At 37.8% G+C, this 23380-nt stretch overlaps 1 long non-coding RNA gene across 2 annotated transcripts in view; it reads left to right on the top strand.

Moving 5' to 3' along the window:
* Nucleotides 1–242: 242 nt before the first annotated feature.
* Nucleotides 243–23380, top strand: part of LOC145664860 (uncharacterized) — a 40955-nt gene continuing 17817 nt past the window's right edge. The window contains exon 1 of one of the 2 annotated variants that reach the window (XR_014127529.1): nt 243–303. This is a non-coding gene — a long non-coding RNA (uncharacterized LOC145664860). Of the gene's footprint in view, nt 304–6315; nt 6888–23380 lie in introns of those variants that run through there. The other variant, XR_014127530.1, reaches the window with a different exon arrangement.

The raw sequence follows: 23380 nt of genomic DNA, 5'->3' as shown, positions 1-23380 counted from the left end.
TATTTTGAAATAAATTGCTATTGTTCTCTTAATGTAATACAACACTGAATTTTGAATAGACAACAATATCAATTCGTTTAAGCAAAACATTTAAGACAACAAAAGAAATGACAAACTCTTTATAAGAAATGTTAAAAGTATATACTTAGATACTGACACCGGTATGAAACATTAACACAAATATTTTCTTTTTATGACTGTAAATAAATTTACATTGATCAATCATTCACAAGCTTTCGACATTAATATTTCAGACGTCGTGGCAAAACATATCTTTTAATTTTTGTTCTCCAAAGGATTGAGGTAATTATAGAAATCAAATAACTCTTGTCTCCTCGAAATACTAATATTTCTGAACAGACTAAAGTACCGTACTTAAGTTTCGTTAGATATTTTATGCAATTAAGATAAATTTAGGTTAAGAGTCTTCATCCCGGTGAAATTAAAATACCGCTAATTTTACAGTAATTATGTGATATCTTCAAATAGATAAAAGATAATCGAAATATGGAACAAGAGCGCCCTAGACAATATTATTTTACATGAGAAACCGTTATTACGACTCACTTATCTGCTTTCGATTTCGAACCATTTTGAAAATCGGCATTTATTTTCGCGTTTCTAAACAGCTGAAAACGGAAAGCCGCTAGGTGACTTGTGATAACGGCACCTCACGCAAAATAATATTGTCTAGGGTGCTCTTGTTCCATATTTCAATTATCTTTTATCTATTTGAAGATATCACATAATTACTGTAAAATTAGCGGTATTTTAATTTCGCCGGGATGAAGACTCTTAAGCCGAATGAGAACATGTTCCGTTTTCTATGCATCTTATGCATATATATAAACTAATGATAGATGTAGAAACATTTACAAAGAACTGCTTTATAAACTGAAAAATACGAAAAAGGTTTCATTTTCCTTTGTATATTATTGTGTAAAGGAAAAGAATCTTTATGTATTATATGGTAACAGTGACAAAACATTGTTAAAGAGAAGGGGTCGCGGTGAAAGAGACGTAGTAGAGCATTCACCTCTGGTGTTTGGGGTCCCGGGATCAAACCCTGCTCCCGCCAAGTGAACTTTCTGGTGGACAAACACCGTGTGCGTGGGTTTTCTCGGGGTTCTCCCGTTTCCTCCCACTTTCTTCATTCTACTATTTCATTCATTTCTCATCATCACCGTCTCCTTTAGCCTAACCGGCATAACCGTGGGACGTAAAACTCAAAAAATTCATTTCGATTCTTTCTCAATCTGACAAATGTTTTTCCTTCGTATCACTCTCATTAATATACAAATAATTGCAACAAGATTTCTTGAGTATCATAAAACTTTTAACAACTAGGTGGGACTATGGAAGTACGGTAGGCCTATGTATCGAAATTTATTACCATAATATAAGGCGAAATTGTAACATAGTTGATGAGATCGTACCCAGGACAGCTGCTAGTACAATTTTTCTTTTCAATATTTTTTTCTCTCTCTATTTCAATCCACAAACCAACTATTTATGCTTGAAATAATGTTTTAGACATTACTTCAGATGTAAAAAGATATGCATACACATTGTTAAAGCCTTATAATTAGCCCTAAAATTAGTCCGGCCGTCAAACCCCCGATTTTGAGTGTACCGTGCATTCGCGTCCGCATAAAATATTTTCACGTTTTCATAATCTTTTAACCCTACCAAGTAATATTAGGAAGGGTGTCGCCCTAACACCCTTGGGCAATTTGTATAAAACACGTTAATATGAAATCGCTGCCGCCATTAACGGAATTTCTAGTTTCATTAATCTCTCTTCAACTTCTAGTTCTATCATATGAATATAGGTGTGTATACCTATGTTTTAATGGTCAAAAAATACTTTGAGCAGTTACCATTGTTGTTGAGTACATATTTAAGAATGTAAAATTTATGTAGGTACAAAAAGCTACCGCCGTTAACGGAATTCCTCTTTTCATATATATCTCTCCAAGATCTTGTTCTATCATAGAAATATAGGTGTCTACACCTATATTTTAATGGTCAAAGAATACTTTGAGCAGTTTACCATTGTTGTTGAGTCCATATTTAATAATGTAAAATTTATGTATATACAGAAAATCCAAAAATAAATTATATTAACCATAGGAAATACAGTATGCGTGGGACGAGAAAACATTAATTTACCAGTAAGAAAAAAATATTTGTACGGACAATCATTTTAGGGTAGACTGTTATCAAGTTGTAGAGACTTTGATTTCCAATTTATAAAACGAATAGTAACAGAACGATATCTTAGAATTTGCTACATTTAATATATAATTATGCCGCCAGCAAGAACAAGACTCTAACAGCCACAAGGGCCATATATACCCCCTTAATAGACATGGATTCTGCAGACCTCGACACAATGTTCACAGCAATGGTTGAGGCCATACGACTTACCAATATGTGCGAACAAAATGTGACTATATTCACAAACGACCAGCAACTGTATAAGTTGGCTATGCATATCAGCTGGTTTTACCGCAAACAGTTTCCAACTTTCATTCCAAAACTTGAGGGAATGCACAGACTAATGATCTTCATTGGTTGCATTGGATGTCTGATGACATGAAATGGTCTTGAAGATATTTTGAATGCAGCATTTGGAAGTGTTCCAAAAATTCTATCTGGTAAGATGTTCCCATAGAATTTCAGAGCTCTTCAATTGGTTGTTGAAGAAGTTTAGAGACCTATTTTTCTTGCGGTAAATTCAAAGGAAGAACTTATATTTTTAAAAAAGCATCAAGCACCTCTACATCCAAACCATGGTGTGGAAAATTTAGTAAAGCCTGTTTTTTTTATTATGATGGTGTTTGTGAGAGCTGAACGTGAAAGTGAATGGCGACTATCCTGTGGGCAGTAAAGCATATGCTGCCGTATTTCTTTTCTGCTGATCATCACAATTATACAAGGTATGGTTTGTATTATTTGTAGTCAATGCAAAAATGTCATGGTGATGTACTAAAGAAATTCATGGAAGGGAAGCACGTCATGCACCACAAGGAAGGGCTGTGGAACGGCATCTCGCATGACATGTATATCGAAACGACATTTACGAGATACGGTAAAGGATCCCGTGGAATCATCGGACTGACAATGAAACCAGAAAGTATGAAGACGTGGGCATATAACATGCGCATTTTAGCCGTATTTTGCAAGATCTGTCCGACTTGACCAACGACAGTCAGAGGGATGAAGTCACTACTTACAAAGAATAGAAACCAGCAAGGATTCGAGCAGATAGAATTGACAGAGAGAAACTCAGGAGTAAGCTAGAAACGTGTATTGATCCATTTGACACGAAGGACCATTCCCAATCTCTTACCAACATAGTCACTGGCAGAATCGCGTAAGAAAAAGTGAATGTTCACAATGCGTCGAATATTAGAATGATCAAATGGTTAATTATTCAGCTACTTGGCAGGAAGGTTTCTCCATACCAAAGGCAGTTATAACGATGACTATTAACAGGAAGTCCATGTGCGTTGGAACTACAGATGTATGTGATGTCACGTTGATCTGCTCTCGTGTTCCTGGAATACAAGGGCCAAGAGACATCAATTTTCAACCTGTCCTCAAACATGAACTTGCCCCCGTACCAATTCCCATGTTTGATGACTACCGGGAGATGAGAATAACAAAGGCGAAATCACTCATGATGAATCAGCTAAAAAGTTGCTGCATCTGCAAGATAAATCCTCAGACCAGAAGATACAGTGATTGATGAAAGTGTTATACTGTGGGTAGTAGACTGTCCGAACAATGAAACTGTTCATGGCTATTCCAATGACGTATGAGAATACGTGTTTCAGAAGACAAGGTTCTTTAATGTGTATTAGTTATTCGACAGATACTACAACTACAGCATTAAGAGTGGCACAAGATTGGTGCAGGCGTAGAAAAAGATAAGGCATTTCTTCCAGATCTTCCAGGTGCACATGCTCTCTCAGGGTGGGACACGCCTGCTCAATGTTTTGGCATCGAAAAGAGAGTGCACTGCGGCAACAAACTCAAGCTACTTGGAAAATTTCATGCAAATATCGCCGATGTTGTAAAAGAAACCACGTATTTCATGTTCGTTGCTACGAAAGCAAAAGGAGAGAAAATATATCTGATGTACGAGTCGTTGCGTTGATTACAAAGATATCAAGGCGAAAGGCTGCGTCATCTCCTGATTTGAAAAGTCTCTCATCTACAACGGAAGCGTTCGAGTTAAATGTGCGTAGAGCACATATTCAAACTGTCATATGGATGTCACGGTGCGAATTTTAGCCTCCCAAGTTTGATCCCCCTTTGTAAGGCTGGAAACTTGAAAATGCGTCGAAATCTCTTGTTCTTGTGCTACTGCTATCAAATACTGCATTGGCACCTCCAGAAGTGTTTGATATGATTCATTGTCGTTGTTCATCTGATAAAGCATTCTTAACAGCTTATTGTCGTTGCAATGCAGCTAAACTGTCGTGCACTGTGTTTTATCTCTGTCATGACGAAGTACGGTGTTATAACGGAAAAAATAAAATAATCGCCGCGGCAAATACAAACGTAGACGAAGAGGAGACCGAATATTTTATTCATGATTTGTACTCTTTTTGTTCGCAGTGACTGTGAAAATGAAAGTGTTTATACTTTTAAACATATTCTTCAACACTTTTAAGATGTTTAAAGCAACTTGTGATCGATAAGAAATCTTGAGTGTACACAATGGGAAGTTTTTGGTAGGATAATAAATTTTAGGTGTATGCACAAAATTTGATTTATCAGTAATAGCAGCACTTAGTTTCCATAGTAACCCTTTCGAATATAATGACGACAAGACAACGTCGTGAAGTACTAGAGACAATTAGTATCAAATTAGCTGTTTACTTGTACCAAAGCCTGTAGTTTGCATCAAAACCTAACATACGCACCAGTGAAACTTTTTTTTTTTTTTACTTGCACAGAGAATTGAGAAACATTTTATAACGACATCATTATATAAGATATCAAAATAATAATTGACATGAACATTACCAATATCTCAATGTATATTGGGGTACCGTGCTTTCACCCAGGGCCCCAAAGGTCGAAAAATTGATTTTTTCAGAGAAATTTCCCGATTTTTCTAAATCTCCCTTTTCTCGTACGTTGTAAGGGTATGATCTTTATAGCATTTGAAAGATTGCATTATTTTAAAGAGAATGGTATATGAACTATAAAATTCTGATGAATTGTGTTGAAGTAATAGATACTTGAAAAAAAGTCCTAAAAATTGCTTAACGTCATTGGATTCGAAAGGGTTAATGGGTATTATGCAAAATGCCCAAGGGTGTAGGAGCGACACCCTTCCTAATGTTGTTTAGGAGGATGTAAAGACCATGAAAATGCAAAAATATTTTATGCGGACGCACATGCACGGTACCATGGGCTGACTGCCGGACTAAATTTAAATAGTTCCGTAAGAGGAAACAGAAACTAATAAGCTCACTGAGCAGTAGTAATAGTGATCAATAGGGCAACCCAAAAGCATAAAAACCATTACAGCAATTTACACATATGGTTGGCACCTTGAACATGGTTGTGGTTGTCTAAGGGTCCAGAAGAAACTAATTTTAAAAGCATAATAAAGCATAATTTTAGAAAATAAAGCATAAAGCATAATTTAAAATATATAACACAATTTTTGGAAAATTCTATTAGAACATTTCTTGGAAAATTCTGTTTAACTGCTAGTTTAACATACACTATTAATATTTTTTAAAACCAATATTTACAATGCAAAATCTTTGAGAACATAACAATGCAACAATGAAGAGCTTATTTTTATTTCTGTAAACTTTTCGGTGTAATCGTTTGAAGTGGAGAAAAGAAAAAGGAAACAAAGAAGACAACTTTTCCTTTTCAACAATGAATAAACAACAGTTTTCTTCTGTGTAACTGCGCAGTTCTGTGAGAAAAAGTTCAAGTAACGTCTAATGATTTTATAGTCAGTACGCGCCCTCAATCAGACCTCTTTACAGCACATTAAGTAGAAAGTTCATTAAATGTGAAAGAAATTGCATAAAATAGTAGTAAATAGATCAAGATATTTAGAATATTTAACGTATAGTAAATATTATACACGATTAATGTAAAACAATGATTGAAATTAACAATAAAGCATAATAAAGCATAATTTGAAAAAATAAAGCATAATTAAACAAAAAAATAAAGCATAATGTGGGTTGCTCTAGTGATCAAGCATATTGTTAATCATATATATACACTACGTATGAACACAACACATATGGCTGCTAAGAGAGTTTTAAATACACCCAAACTATTTTACGTATACTGTAAATACAAGTATTAGTTATATTGTGCTACACTGAAAATTGTCACAGAACAAAAACATGTGACTCTTATGGTTTTTGGTGCCCAGATGACGGAAGTGAAAACCGTTTTTCACTATCAGCTAAACATTTCTCTGGAAACTCAATTTCGTCAGCGCATGACTGCATTTAATTGTTGCCGCGGCGCTTATCAGTACAGCCTTTTCCAAGGCCTGTTCTCATTGACATTCAGAGGGGAAGGAGTGCAGGTGGAAGGAATAGATGACCACTTAGTGTAGGTAGAGTGGAGATGCAGTTTTTTTGTGTCAGTCAAATGCTGTATCTATTCTCGCAATGGGTGTAGTGCAAATCCCCTTACGTGAAGAATACTATTCGTGTGTGTTTGCGTGTTTCTTGTATTCAGCGTTGTCTAGGAAGTGTGTTAATACAAAGACCTTACACCAAATCTTTTCTGTTAAGTGTGTGATGAGTTTCAGTCTCAAAGATATACCCTTTCTCCGCTCATCAAAAAGGCGCACTAGTTGTATTTTGAACCGATGGTTGGTGAGGGTAAGTATTGGGCACAACGGAACTGTTGCTCATGCCGCTTCCGCTATTAAAGTTGTTGGTTGCATGGAACCCACTATATATGCTATTTGCTATGCCTCAGTTGACGAGGGAAACTAGATATCATAGAACAGATTCTTACATTTATTTAACAAAAGTAGCAAAAATCTCAAGTAGGTAATAGTTAAGAACAGCTACTTCTCATCTCCCGTGCACGAGGATACATCTTACTGTTGCATACCTAAACACCCTAAGTACAAGGGCAAGAACTCAGTCTATTACCTACTTTTTAACATCCTAGATAGTCAATGAATAATTCCTGAAAGTATGGCGTTTCTCGTCCTTCCCTAAATGGGAAGTACGGCTCCTTAACTATAACCCTCAAGTATCAAAATACAGTTCATGTCCAAATTCGGAATGAGCAATGTGCCCAGTTACGTCCTCTGATTCTTATTCTGTTTCAAAAGTACCTAGGAATGGATACTAGAAGACGAAACAAGTGGTAGTGACAAAGAAAGAGGATGCAGAGATCTTGATTACAAGCCCACTACATAACAGCCTCCCACCAAAGCCACTGTCACAGGTAGAATTAAACGGTTATGTAAGATAGGTATATAAATCTTCCATAAATGCAGGCAGAATGACTTGGATACAAACCAAATTAAAAATAATAATAATAAACTGGGAGTTCTGGGAACGTGTGCAAATTTAGAAGTTCTAATGTTGGATGAAAATTTATTTTAGACTTTACAGTTCACAATATTTTTTTCTTATGGTCTTTGTATATGTCGGGAAAAGAGACTTATCTGGCGAGAAAATAACCGGAAAGAATTACTGTTATCATTTCCTGTGCTTACTACACCTAAATCAGAATTGACTACCGCCATTTTCTGAAAAATGTATCACATAAATTTTGCAATATCGCTCATAATTCAGACTTTTCACTCGTTTATGAAACATTTTAAAGATGTTTTCCGCTTGATAATCTTATGAAATTAATATACTTCTACAAAAGGTATTCTATTTTCTGCGATTTAAAAAAAAAATGTCCTTTATATTAGTTGCTGTCTATCCTAGTTTTAAAGATTGTATTAAAGCTTACATAGAGAGATAGAACTATGCAAAGTAACTTACTTCTTTAAAAAATGTACTTAATTTTTAACGATCTCAAATACGTAACAGGGTATTAGCAATGCAAGTCTAAGCACAAAGTAACATATTAATGTTTCTTTTAACCATATTTGACATTAGACAATAAACAAGATATTTAATTTGATGTTCCATCATGTATCCAGAAATTTCTTCTTGTATCTTAGACAGCCTGACAAGGGCGCCGTTCCTGGGGGCCGCCCCCCCCCCAAGCTCATGTATGCCCCCATGAATTTTTATGAATATATATTTTTACATGTATATTTTATGAATGTGCCTTCCCCCCAATTTACAGAGAAATCGGCGCCCTTGTGCCTAGCTGCTGTCCGTATATCATATATGCTCTGAAATTTAGATAGATGAATATAATCAGTGGCGGATCCAAGGGGGGCTATAAGGGCTATAGCCCTTCCCCCCTTGACGCTCAGGTATACACTGGATAAAATGGGCTTCAATCCTGCTTTACACTGGATAAAATGGCAAAATATGGTTTAGTCCCTCCCTTGATCATATCCTGGATCCGCCCCTGAATATAATCAATAATGACCTTTCAAGTTTTAAGAATAGTCAACGTTTGTTCTGAATCGTTAAATCACATGACAAAACATGCTTTGTTTTCTAAGTTGCTAACGATAAGATTCTAACTAACTGTCGACATTCAGTTTTCAATGCTATCCTTCCCTATTTCAAATGGAAGATGTCTTGGTAACATTTTCGATTTACTTAACATTCAATGCTTATACGAGGTGCGTTAGAAAAGTAGCAAGACTGGCAGCAACTGTACACAAACCGATAACTCTGTGCCTCCACATTCGCAGGGCAGTTAACTCTTGCCACTGACTCAGTGTCTGAAGTAAGGATGGACAAAACCGGTTTTTGTAAAAATTGGAAACCGGTTTCTAGAAAAAAAACGAAATTCGAAAAACCATCATTTCGGTTCTTCACCAAAACAGGTTTCAGTTTTCTCCAAAAAAAAACTGGTTCGGTTTTTTACTGAATACATAAAACTATTTCTGTGGAAAGAGAATCGGCTTCCGGAGAACGAAACATTATTCTGGTCAGAAATAGAACCAGTTTTGAAAAAAATTAAACCAATTTCGATGAAAAACTGAATCGGTTTTGTAGAAAATCGAAACCAGTTTCGGCAAAAAAACCGAACTGGTTTCGGTGAAAATCTTTTTTTCGAAAAGTTTCGAAAACCGCTTTCGGTTTTCCTTAAAACCGGAAATTAAAACAAGTGTTTTTTGTGCTCACGCTCACCACTAGTCTGAAGTGAATTGTGTTAGTGAGATGCGTTACAAGATATACCAGCAAAAGTTTATACAACGTTGTGCCATCACATTTTGTGTAAAGCTTGACGAATAAGACTGTGATTTATCAAAAGTTGCAAAAAAATCTTCCGAAGAACATTCCTTATTCAGGAAGATAGCAGAAGTCCTTTTTAGAGGGCCAAGAACAAGTAAAAGATGTACACTCATGTCCAAAATTATTGTCGCATGTCTATAAATATGTTGTTGTAGAAATATAATTTGATAATGAATTCGCCTGGTATTTCTTATAATGTTAGTATGTGTATAATCGGCAAAGACATGTATGTGGAAAATTTCATGTCAAACGAGCAGTAAATAAGAACAATAAAACGAAAATAAAACTCGCTTGTCCATTTAGCAACATTTTGTTTTACTCGTTCTAATTTTTGTACTCATAATTATTTTCCTATGAAATTTACCACAGTAGTAATTGACGTACTTCTACACAGCAGAGGACTTGCCGCCGCTGTGTATATTTTATTACGTGTCTCTGTGATCTTTTGCGCTGGCGCCATTACTGTCTGACCGTAGTGCGAGTTTCCTTTATACTTTTACCGCCTGCTTTATATATTTTATTACGTATGTGATTTTTTGCTGTAGCCATTATTGTTGGAATTAATTGCGACTTCCTTTTATACTTTTACAGCTTGTTTTGTATAGCTTATTACGTATGTGTGATTTTTCCGCTGGCGCCATTACTGTCTGACCGTAGTGCGAGTTCCCTTTATACTTTTACCGCTCGCTTTGTATATTTTATTACGTATGTGTGATTTTTCCGCTGGCGCCCTTACTGTTTGGTTTTGCTTTGACTTCCCTTTATACTTTTACCGCTTGCTTTTTATATTTTATTACGTATGTGTAACCTTTGCGCTGGCGCCATTACTGTTGCGAGTTTTGCACACCCGATTTGTATATTTGCTGCTTGGTAGCCGTGGACGCTAATGGTGTTTTCATTTATAGATACCGGCACACTTTGTATATATATTTATTATTGTGACTTAAGTAAGAAGAGAAAGTTTACGCACCTTTGATGACACGGCCGCTATTTTGTTGGCTATTTCCTGGTTGTTTGTTGTTGCAGTTGTATATAATTTATGTCCATATCGCAGTGTTGTCTGTAATGAGAATAATTACACTGATTTTTCCATAAATAGGTAAATTTTTCTTTTAGGGATGTTTTGTAGTGTTGCAGCGAAAACTAATTAGATTGTTGTTGACTTTAGTTTAGCGTTTCTTTTAGCAGTGAGGTTATATGAGACGTGGACATACTGATTAACGTGGAATCCGAACCACATGAGCTTCCGCCGGGAATAGAACCCGGGTTGACCACGCCAAAGTTGCGTACGTTAACCGATTAGCCAGGGAGGAGCTCTACAGTGATTAGACTACGTATAGTTACCTATAATATAATTTTTACGTAATGAGACCAAGCCCTAATTATGAATTATACTTTAATTTTTACTAGATTAATTATGAATTTACCTTGAACATTCTTTTATTTATATAATTGGAAATGATCAATATTAATTAACCTATAATACTTATTATATGTATATACTTACGTATGAAGAATTGAGCGTTGACGATTGTGGTTTTGATGGACGGATTTGTTTTTCCAATATGGCGGCGTTGCGTGATTGTTGAACAGAGGTTCCTCCATAGTAGGACTCTGAAATGCGAATGCGCGCGTTTTGCTTGCATTGTCGTATAGATTGATGGTAATTAAAATTGTGAAGAATTTGGCTGGGCGAAGTTGCATAGTTTAACATATTATTGCATTATGTGATTAATTTATATTATTTTTTGTTTTAGCATGTACTTAATTATTATAAAATTGAAATAATAATAATAGATAACGAGACATTTTGATAAAGAAAGCGGAACCCCACAGTACTACGATATGTGCAACTGTGCTACCATCTATTGGCAATAATTACAACTTTATTTAACAGCCACGTTATATGGGAGACTGATACAGAATGAAGGGGGAGACTTAAGGTGAATTACATGAGATTTAGATGTACAAGAAAGAGAAGAGAATAAAATAAATAGAGAAAGCTATTATTGTTTATTGAATTGAAGCACCATTTAAGCGTAATATATTAGTTTGTAATGAGGTTATTAAATTGGGTTTAACTGGATACGTATGCACTTTGTAGGGTTGTTTATTATTTATTTAGGATTTTTATTTAATAATATGGTTTGTAGAAGTATATTGAATTGCTATAAAATAGAACAAACTTATATTTTATTTGTATAGATGTATTTAAGATTATATTCGGGTGCAGTTTTAGTATTGGTTTGCGTTAACGTAGTGAATGTGCGGAACGGCACACGATGGATTTGGAATGGGTGGAGTATTACAATTTACACGTTGCTTGGGAATTGTTTAGTATTGGTTTGCATTGATGAATGTTGCACATATTGAGGAAATGCTGAAGATTGTATTTATGCTAATTGGCACTACGATTTCCATTTGAAAGAATTAAATAAATAATAGCTTGAAAATATTTTAAATTGGATTACGGTATGGAGCATAATATTTAAGTATATTGTATTTACTGCGAACTAGAGTATTTATGTAGCTGCTATTATAGAATTAACAAGTACCAGAGATAATTATATTGTTTTTATTTACCATGTATTGAATTATAAGAATATATATTCCTTATAATATTTGATAACAGTTGGGAAGCTTTATATGGTGATTGATTTTTTACGTGTGGAACTGATTTAATTTGAAGCAACAGCAAATACATTTGACAGATAATTGACGTATTTGCAACTATTGAAATGGGTATAAAATGCTTTATGTATGTAAAAATATTTAATATTTTTGTTTGTAAAGTATGAGGCAATTTTAACTGCTAATGTATAACATTACAGATAGGGTTTTAAGCTATTTTAGAATGAGCTTAGGAGATAACAAAATTATTATGGAATGAGACTAGCATGATGCATAGGGAAGATGACATGTGGAATGTTTGGGAAAGTTTTATTATTTTAGGAAATAATATATTAATGAATACAACGGGTAATATTTTTAAGAGAAACCCATATTTTAGTATTGGTGTACTATTGAAAGCATGAATCAACAATTTTGAAGGCATAAGACATAGGCAAAGACTTGTATTTACTGGTGTTATTGTTTTACGTTTACCGGAGAGGATGTTGCTCCCATTATGTTAAAACAGTTTTGAATAGATTTGAATTATTGGAATATAGTATTTTTTATACTTAGGACTTATTTATAAATACAACTTACGAAATTAGAATATTATCGATTGAATTATTTACAATGTATATAATTATTTATATTTTAATGTTATTGACTAGTTATTTAAAATTTAGACGAATTGTACTTTTAGTGCTGGAATGGTATATTTATATTGGTATAGATTATGTACTAATACGGAACACATTGATTAGCATACAACTCTGCAGATTATATATTTGCGTAGACGAAATTATGAAAACTGTTGATTTTTAGTATTTAACGCACTTACACGAAAATAATTGTACAATTAGAAATTGTTGAAAGTTTTGAATGGGCAATTATGTATATGCGTGGTGTAGTACAAGTATTTGGAATATACGTATTGTATTGTGTTATCAACTATTGATACAAATAGGCTGAAGGATTTACGTAGTATTTGCGTTTGCGACAATATAAAATGTTATGAGAATGACATGATACCACGTGATTGTCAGACTTGCATTATATAGTAATTAGATTTATGTTTTATTAAGATATAGAGGTACATATTACGCATTAATATAGACACAGATTGATTTATTTTATTTTAGGCATGAAAGAGAAACTCCATATATTGGCGTTGACTGTGGAAAAACAGAGACGTGTGTACATTACAATTTTCCATTAGTATCTGAAAAGTTACACAGAATATAAACCTTCATCCAGCCTATGAGGTGGGTGCTCTTTGACTTGGCTATGGAGGCGATGCAATTTATGTTTTTTTTTTTTTTTTTTTTTTTTGCTAGCCAGAGCTAGCTACCCGCTCGAGGGTTACGCCCTCTATGGGGAATTGGGTAACATTACAATGAGAAGAAATAAGAGTTGTGGTGGTTGGTCTATGGGATGTTTGTCTTACTGGGTTAGAAAAGGGGTATAGGAATGAAGGAAGGTGTTATCGTTATTATACAGAGGATTTTATTTTATTTTATTTTATTTTATTTTATTTGTTGATCTTTAGCATTGGTAGGTTGAACATTGTGATCTTTAGATCACAATCATGAGGTGAAGATGAGATGACATGATGTGGTGAAGTGCGAATCACAAACACAACACTGGGTTATGTTAGTTGACTGATGCTGGTTAATCTTCTCGCTTGGGGGCTGCTCCAAGCATTGATGAAAGACAAGGGAAAGCCCAGATTAGTGACAGAGGTATTACAGTGCGTATGATGGACAGATGAGAGGCTGTGGGTCGTCGGTCTTTAATTCTTCTGCTAAGTGGAGGTGCCTGTGGTTTGGAGGTAGAGTGTAATGGTAAATCGTGAAAAGAAGAGATAACGGCGTATGTATAATGGGAGTTGAAATAGGAAAGTCTATGTGGGCGTTCATGGTGTCTATGAGAAGCGGGTGGCGTTCATGCAGGTGTTTATCGATATATTTGAGACGGAGAGATTCGAGATGGAAGAGAATATGTGGAAAAGGGATTCTTTCGTACAATTCGCATGTTGGACTTGGCAATTTTATCCTATAAGCAATGCGGAGTGCATGGCGTTCTAAGATCTTTAATTTGTTATAGAAGGATGGTGGTGCAGCGATCCAAGCTAGATTAGCATACGTCAGAACTGGACGCAAAAAGACCTTGTAAGTATTTAACACAGTTGTAGAACTGAGACCCCAGGTAGTGCCCGTGAGACGTTTTAATAAATTGAGCCGGTTTGAAGCTTTTGTAATCACGTCCTGTAAATGTGGTTTCCAAGTGAGATGTGTGTCTAAGGTGAGGCCGAGGTATTTGACAGATTTACTGAGTTGAATACGTGTATCTTCGACTGTGAGATGAAGTAGATTGGGGTTTCGGTGGACCTTTGTGCGTTTTTTGGGCGGCAAGAAAACTATAGTCTGGGTCTTGAGAGCGTTTATCTTGAGGCGCCACTTTTCACACCAGTTTATAAATGAATCTATAGCGGACTGCATTGAAATATTAAGTTGGTGAACAGTTTTACCAAGTGCTAGGAACGCTGTATCGTCTGCATATTGAAAAACATGAACGTTCGGAGGTAATGGTGGTAAGTCAGCCACATAAAGAAGATAAAGCAGAGGGGAGAGTGAAGATCCTTGTGGTACACCAGAGTAAAGGAATATAGGATGAGAGAATGTATCGTTAATAGATACGTATGCCAAGCGACAATGCAGAAAGTTATAGATGAATCGAATATAAGCAAGAGGAAGCCGGAAGCTCAAAAGTTTGTACATAAGTCCTGCGTGCCATACTTTATCAAATGCTTTCTCCAAATCAAATAAGGTAAGGCAAGATGGTCGTGATGTATTATATTGGTTGGTGATGTGATTGAGAAGACGGAGTAATTGGTCGTTGATACTAAAATTTGGGCGAAATCCAGCTTGCGTCCGTGGTAAAAGATTATAATGAGTAAGATGGATATGCAGTCGTTGAACTAAGATTTTTTCGAGAATTTTACTGAACACAGGCGTTAATTGAATAGGTCGATATGAAGAAATACTGTCAGCTGGTTTATTAGGTTTGAGAAACATCAGAATTTTAGACGTCTTCCATTGTGATGGTATGAATCCAGAACGTAAGATGAAAGTATAGATTAGTGAGAGAAGGTAGAGAACTGCATATGAACATTCCTTAATATGGCGATAAGAGATTGCGTCTATACCTGGGGCTGTATTACGTTTTCTTCGAATGGCTGAAGTAATATCATCAGGAGTGATGGCCGCTGTTAGTGTTTTATGAATATTCAGCTGGTGGTTGCTGTTTGGCTGAAGATGAGCAGATGAAAAATCAAATTGATCCACCGGATGATTATGAACAGGACGGTCAGGAGTAAGTGGTGTGAAGATATCCTGAAGATATGTGGCAAAGGCATTTGCTTTATCGAGATCAGAGTGAAGAGGTTTGTCGTTAAGAATGAGTGGATATGACGTTATATTTGATTTGCCAGAAAGAGCGTTGAGGCGTTTCCAGTAACGTGACGGGTGGGATGTCTCTGCAAGAGTGTTGCAGGTTTTTACCCACTGACGTAATTTATAGGCTTTAACATAGTTTTGGACTGTACGTTGTAGAGCTCTGTGATGGCGAAGAGCCTCTCGACTTCCTGTATGAATGTAGTCCCGAAAAAAGTGTCGCGATCGCTGCACCATGGCAAGATATTGCGGCGGAAGTTTAGGCTTATATGGCGTATATTGTGATTGTGGTATATATTGTGCTGAAGCGTGATTGATATGGCGTGTAATAGTATCCAATAGATGATATAGTTCGTCTTCGGTAGTAGGTGGATCAAGTCCTTCTAGGTGTGTTGAAAGATATAAACGATATTTCTCCCAGTCTGCTTTATCATATCTTAAGATCATATGAGGTGGGGTTGCATCAAGAGGTCGAGGAGTGCGACATTGAATGAATAGCTTGATCGGTACATGATCACTTCCTAATGGGTCTAAGACTTCAAGTGTTGTGCGCTGTGTTAAGGTAGCTGAAGTAATAGCTACGTCAGGGGTCGTATTTGATTCTGGGCGTGTCGGTTTTGGTAGTTGGTGATATGTGCCTGTTGTAGCAGTGGTGATGAAGTTCACAAAATTCGTTTTGTCTCTGATAGAACGGCTATGAATATTGATGTCAGCTAAGATGATATAGCGCTGAAACGAGTTTGAAATATACTGAAAGAATCCCAGAGGGATTGGGTGGCCTGGTCGTACATAGATTGTTGCTATGGTGATGTAATCTGATTTGTAGTAAAGGGTGATTATGAGATGTTCTGGTAGATTCTGTGCTGGACATGTATGTATGCGATATGGGATATGGGGTGAGAAGCCGATAGCAACGCCACCATTTGCACGTCGTGCTGGTAGAGTGCTGTCTTTGCGGATTAATGTGTAGCCTGGAATTTTGCATTGCAATTTTGGAGTAAGATGAGTTTCGTTCAGTAGGAAAGCATTTGCTTTTTCTTCGAGAAGGAGTTGTTCGAAAAGTAGTTTGTGAGTGAAGAGTGAACGAATATTTAGAAAGAGAAAGACTAAACCCATAATGCTCATGACAGGATGGAATTTAAAGGCCTTGCTGAGATGGAAAAGTATGAAAGTAGGCCGTAGGTCCATTGTAAGTTGCATGAAATTGAAGGTGAAAGACTGATTGTGCAGCGAATTGAACGTGTTGCAAAACTAGAGGACGTGCGAACGGATGTATGTTTTGAAGCGTGAGCGTGATGAAAGCTAGGAGTTGTTTGATTGTTATAGGTTGATCTGAGGTAGTATGAGTGTCAGAAGTTTGATTTTGTGCATCATGCATGCGGAGAGGAACAACTAATTCTGGCTGTGCTTCTTGAGGAACAGGTTTCGATTTGCATTTGTAACTATAAGCAGGATGACGTTCGTGACAGGTAGGGCAGTCAGGTGGTTGTTGCATGTTTGGACAGGTTCGGGTGTGGTGGGGACCACCACAGTAACCACATTTGAAAGTATTAGTACATTTTGATGTTGGATGTGTATACTCCTGGCAACGGTCGCAACGTATTGGTAGAGGGGCTGGAGTTTTCGATGGTTCAACTCTGTGTCGTTTCTTGTAGATGTATGCCCCGTGTTCCAATAGATCGTCAATAGTGTCTTGTGATTCGGTCAAGACCCGCACCATGTAAGTAGCTCCTTGGTTGTTACGGATGCGAAGACATTTCTTGAACACGTACCCTTCTTGACGTAATTCCTCTTCAATTTCGTCATCGCTGTATGATGGATCCACTCCGCGAATGACCACAGATAGTGTAGGAGATCGTCTGGGTGGCGGCGGTAGTTTGGTACGTTGGTCGTGGAGTTTTGTAAGTTTTGCTGTCTTGCCAAAGATTTCGAAACTGTGCTTGTCTCGTATTGTTGTAGCAAAATGCGGCAGAGGTGACTTTATGATGTAGCCGTTTTGTGTTTGAACAATTTGTAAAATTTCTGTGCGTGGTCGGTATTTAAGAATTTGTTGAAGTAACAGTTTGGTGTTGCGGAGTTTTGGATCAAAGTTTTGTAGAAGAAAGTTATGAACGTCTGGTTGAGGTTTGTGAGAGAGTTGCTGAATGCCGTCTACTATCATGAGTCGGGAGCTATCGTCGGAACTAGCAATACTGATGTTATCGTCATGGTGCTTCTTGTGAGGTGGAGATGTAGATGTAGATGCTATGTTGCCGTTGTCCGTAATCCTGGTATTCTCATCTGGTCGTGGTGTCACAAGTACTGGTGTTTCAAACGCATCCTTATAGCTCTTTCGTTTCTCTACTTTATGAGCAGCCGCAGGGAGGCCTGATGGTGTAGGAGCTGTCGCAGGAAGAGACTGGTGTTGTCCGCTGGCCATAGTGGCCAATGAAGATGGTGGATGGAAAACCAATGATTGAAGATCAGTATGTTGAACGAAAGATGAAGAGATGATGAAATGGATGATGAAGCTAAGCTTCCAAAAATATGCACACTAACGTGTACAGTAGTGCAGTCTCCACTCGAGTGAAACCCTCTGTCTCTCTCACCCTCTCGCCCGCCACTGAGAACTGCCGGGCTTGCGTCCACAAGCTCGTAATATCCTCAGTCAGGACTTGACACTGTAAACAATGCCTCAAATGAGAAAGCTGGAAACCAGCGAAGTATCTGCAATTTATGCTTAGAGCAGTTAAAATATGGGATTATATATGGGAACTTATATGCGAAAATTTGGTAGACAGAACATTTTTTGTCATTTATTTAAAAAACTATTGTATAGTTACAAGAGAATTTTGAATCGATTTTAATTTATTTAGGAACTACCATATACAATATTATAATTATTTACGGTGAATGCGGTAGCAACACATGATTGCATGAAAATATGTGGAGCCATCTATTGTATAAATTGGAAAACACAATTATGACTGTACTCGATAGAGGCACACGATGATGAATTACACACTTGTAACATTTCTGATAACTACATAAAATGTTATGAGAACGAGATGATACCACACGAATGTCAGACCTGCATTATATACTAACTAGATTTGTTTTATTAAGATATAGGTGTACATATTATGCGTTAATACAGACACACAATGAATTATTTTATTTGTGCATGAAAGAGAGATACCACATATATGCGTTGACTGTGGAAATGCAGAAGCATGTGAACATTGCAACCTAGCATTGTTATGTGAACTAATACACAAAATATAAACTTTAATGTAGTTTATTGTAATATTTATCAAGAGTTTCATTCCCATCCAATGGATGGTAGGACCGTAGAAGGCAATACCTTTTTTTTTTTTTTTGTGGCCAGAATTCTAGTTTATTTTTTTTTTTTTTTTTTTTTAGCTAGCTCGGAAGCTAGCAACCTCTTAGAGGGGTACGCCCTCTTTTAGGAATGGGATATTGAGGCAAAGGGTGGAAGCCGTATATTGGGAGAGGATCTAAGGGATTTATAGGTTACATTTTCAACAGTTATATTATTTTATTGCATCATTTATTAAAAGCATAATATACATATGAGTATAAATGGACATTATGATCTTTGCGATCATAATCATACATACAGGTGGAGGAAAAGATAATAATATAAACATATAAGAACAAAACAAGAAAACATATTGAAGGTACGATAAGAAAATTAGCAAAAGAAGAAGAAGAAAAAAAAACTTATAGTACTAAATACATAACAAAGACGATGAAGTATGATAGTTATATATATTGATAGATGAGATGGGCATGGAGGATGGAATGAAGTGCAAGCACGTCACAACACGAGGGAAAAGTTAAATGAACAAATGCTGTTATCTTCTGCCTAGGGGCGACGCTAGGCTGATGAAGACAGAGGGAGCCCTGTTAGTCACAAAGGAAGATCACTGTGCAGTATATGAAGGAAATATGTGAGAGAGATGAGCATGAATGCGATATTCATCCAGAAGTTCCAGGTCAAGATGATTAGGGGGTAATGTGTAACAGTAGAGCGTGAAAAGAAGGTGCAAAGGGGTATAGTAGTAACGAGGTCTGCACGGGTGCAGTGAAAGGTAGTGCATAGTGTCGAGAAGCAGGGGGTGGTGACGGGAGTAGCGATCAGTGAGAAAGTTACTGCGTAAAGTTTCTAAGTGAAATTTAAGAATAGGAAATGTAATGAGAGAGTATAGATCACGGGTGGGACTAGGTAATGAAATACGATGGGCAAGGCGAAAAGCATGGCGCTCAAGAACTGCAAGCTTGTTATAATAGGATGGTGGTGCGGATATCCAGGCTGGAAAACCGTAAGTAAGTACTGGCCGAAGGAAAACTTTATAAGTATTGAGAACAAGCCGGGAAGAGAGACCCCAAGTAGTTCCAGTTAGTCTCTTGAGTAGATTTAGTCTATTATAAGCTTTAGTTTTCACAGAGTTGAGGTGAGGGGTCCAAGTGAGATGATGGTCGAAAATGAGGCCAAGATAAGTGACAGTTTTGCTAGAGTGCAGCGGTATATTATTGACATGTAATGAAAGGAGTGTTGGATTTCGATGTACTTTTGTGCGTTTACGAGGCGGGATGAAAACTATTGCTTGCGTTTTACCGGCATTAATTGTTAAGTTCCATGTTCGGCACCAGTGTGTAAAACGATTGATAGCTTCCTGAAGTGCGATATTGATTTGCGGAATGGTGCGGCAGAGAGCAAGAAATGCCGTATCGTCGGCGTATTGAAACAGATGGACAGTGCGTGGTAGGTCTGGAAAGTCAGCAACGAAAAGTAGATATAACAGAGGCGACAAAGCAGATCCCTGCGGGACGCCAGAGAGCAGAAAAATGGGATGTGAAAGCTCAGAGTTTATGGCAACGTAAGTAAGACGGCAAACAAGAAAATGATAAATGAGTCGTATATAAGTCATAGGAAGTCGGAGTCTGACTAGCTTGTAAATGAGCGCTAAATGCCACACTTTATCGAATGCCTTTTCGAGATCAAACAGAAGAAGGCAGGATGGTTGAAGCAGATTATAATGGTTGGTGATGAGCGTCGTGAGACGGAGCAACTGGTCATTAATAGAGTAACCAGGGCGGAAACCAGCTTGATGGGTAGGAATGAGGTGTCTATCGTTTAAATAGGGATGTAATCTTTTAACGATGATCCTTTCAAAGATTTTGCTGAATGTGGAGGTTAGTTGGATAGGTCTGTAAGAGGAAACGGCACTTGGAGGTTTGTTAGGTTTCGGAAACATTAGACATTTGGAAACTTTCCAGTCAGTAGGGTAGAAGCCACTGCGAAGAATGAACGTAAAGATAAGTGCCAGAAGATGAAGTAGTGCAAGAGGGCTTTCTTTGATATGCCGGTAAGTTATTCCATCGAAGCCTGGGGCAGTGTTTCGCTTACGCTGAACCACAGCTGTGATTTCTTCCGACTGAACGGGGACATTTAGAACGTGCGGTGGAAGAGTATGATTGGCGTCTGGCTGAAAGTGGTGTAAGTCCGTATTTATGCTGGTAACAGGATGAGAACGGGAGACATGAACTTGTGCAGGAGGTGTAAATATGCCTTGAAGGTGTTCAGCAAAAGAGTTTGCTTTGTCCAAATCAGAGTGTAACGGTTTTCCATCGACAAGAAGAGGATACGTGGTTTTCGAAAACTTACCACACAAAGCGTTAAAACGCTTCCAATACACCGTGGGATGAGTTGTGTCAGCAAGGTGGTTGCAGGTTTTCACCCACTGCCTTTGTCGATATGCTATGAGTAATTTCGAACAGTTCTTTGTAGCTGATGGTGGTGATGAAGTGCATCCGGGTTTCGTGTACGGAGGTATTCACGATAAGCTTGCCGTGACTGACGGATCAGAGGAAGGTACTGTGGTGGTAATTTTGGACGGTATGGTATGGATTCTGTTTGTGGTATGTAAAGAGCGGAGGCTTGTTGAATAGCAGAGGTAATATGGTCAATTTGAGTAGTGAGTTCGTCGGAAGTATTGGGCGCTTGATAAGATGCAATAGCGGTGGAAAGATAAGAGCGGTAACTCGGCCAGTCGGCTTTATCGTACCGGGGTGAGAGACGGGCTGGTAGTTGGTGTGGTTGATGAGCAAGACCTGTATGATATGTCAGTTTGATTGGGGCATGATCGCTACCCAGTAAATCAAGGACGGTGATAGTGCAACGTGTGCTGAGCGTATTAGAAGTAATTGCAATATCCGGTGTGGTGTTTGATATTGGGCGAGTGGCAGCAGGAAGATCAAGAATAACTCCTGTAGTATGAGTCGTGATGAAATCTGTAAAACGAGTGGAGTCTTGAGCGGAGCGACTATGGAAGTTGATGTCTGCGAGTATTATATAGTGGCGATAGGTAGTGGAGATATGTGAGAAGAAATCCAGAGGAATTGGATTGCCTGGTCTGATGTAGAGCGTAGCCAAAGTGATCGTGATGTTTTTAAAATACAGAGTGGTAATGACATGCTCTGGTAAATGTAAAACGGGACATTGTTGTTGCCTGAATGGGATGGTGTGTCGGAATCCTATAGCAGCTCCGCCGTTAGCTCGCAATGCCGGTAGTGGATTATCATGACGAATTAAAGTATAGTTAGGAATGCGGCAGGAGACAGACTTAGTCAGGAAAGTTTCGTTCAGAAGGAAGGCTGTAATATGCTCTTCAAGTAAGAGAGTCTGGAAAAGAACTTTGTTTTTAGGAAGAGATCGGATATTTAAGAATAAGAATGACAGATCCATGAAGATACACAGGTTAAACAGTTGTTTCATGTCGTGTAGTATGAAAATGAACATAGTTATTTGAATATGTAGCATATAGAGAGACGTTGAAGGTTAATTTGGCTGCAAGTGTAAGCTGGTGAAGAACGTGTTGTCGATTAAAAGGATGTATATTCTGGAGTGCAAGGGTAAGAAATTCTAATAGTTTGCCTACCGTGACTGGATCATCAACATGTTTCTCAGTGTTGGTGGATGCAGACTGGGTACGGAGAGGAGCAACTAATTCTGGATGCGTTTCATCAGGCTTTGGTTTGCTTTTGCATTTATAGCTGTAGGCGGGGTGTCTATCTTGACAGGTGGGACACTTAGGCGGGAGTTCCATGTTAGGGCAAAGGCGCGTATGATGTGGGCCAGAACAGTAGCCACAGACAGAGGCATTTTTAGTCAGCCGTTGCGTGGCTGTTATAGGTTTGGCACCGCTCACAACGAAGGGGTAAGGGTGCAGGTGAACGAGAAGGTTCGACCCTATGTCGTCGCTTGTATATGAGGGCGCCTTGAGTGAGGAGAGTATCGATAGTGTCCTGACTGGAAGTGAGAATTCGGACCATGTAGGTTGGCCCGGTGTTATTGCGAATACGAATGGCTTTGTTAATGGTATGCCCTTCATATTGCAGTTCTTCTTGGATTTCCTCGTCGGAGTACGTGGGATCAACTCCTCGAATCACGACAGAGAGCATTGGAGGTCGCCTAGGTGGAGGTGGCTGTTTCCGTCGAGAAGAAGTCAGAGACGTAATAATGGAGTTGGTACCAAAGATTTCAAAAGAGGCTTTATTGCGCACTGTCGTGAGGAAATCGGGCTCGGTGGACTTCAATATGTAACCGTTGCGCGTTTTTACAACTTCCTGGAGTGGAAGGCTGGGCAAATATTTCCTAAGTTGGAGGATAATGAACTTTTCGTTTGAATACTTAGGATCGTATTTCTGAAGTAGAAAACAATAAACAGATGCAGATTGTTGATTCGGCAAGATATTGGTTGCTGATGCTCGGCGCGAGGAGATGGAATGTTCGGCGTCCATGTCGGATAACTCTGAATCGTTAGCGGTATGTTGTTTCTTAGCAGGAGGAGATTTTGCTTTGCTGGCATAGCTGGGCTGACTCAGTGGCGATCTAGATCGTGGCCTACTGGA

The sequence above is a fragment of the Thermobia domestica genome, chromosome 11 (genome assembly GCF_964235325.1).
Source record: "Thermobia domestica chromosome 11, izTheDome1.hap1.1, whole genome shotgun sequence".
Lineage (NCBI taxonomy): Eukaryota > Metazoa > Arthropoda > Insecta > Zygentoma > Lepismatidae > Thermobia > Thermobia domestica.
The sequence above is the reverse complement of the archived record's forward strand: the minus strand, read 5'-3'. Positions and strand labels throughout refer to the sequence as shown.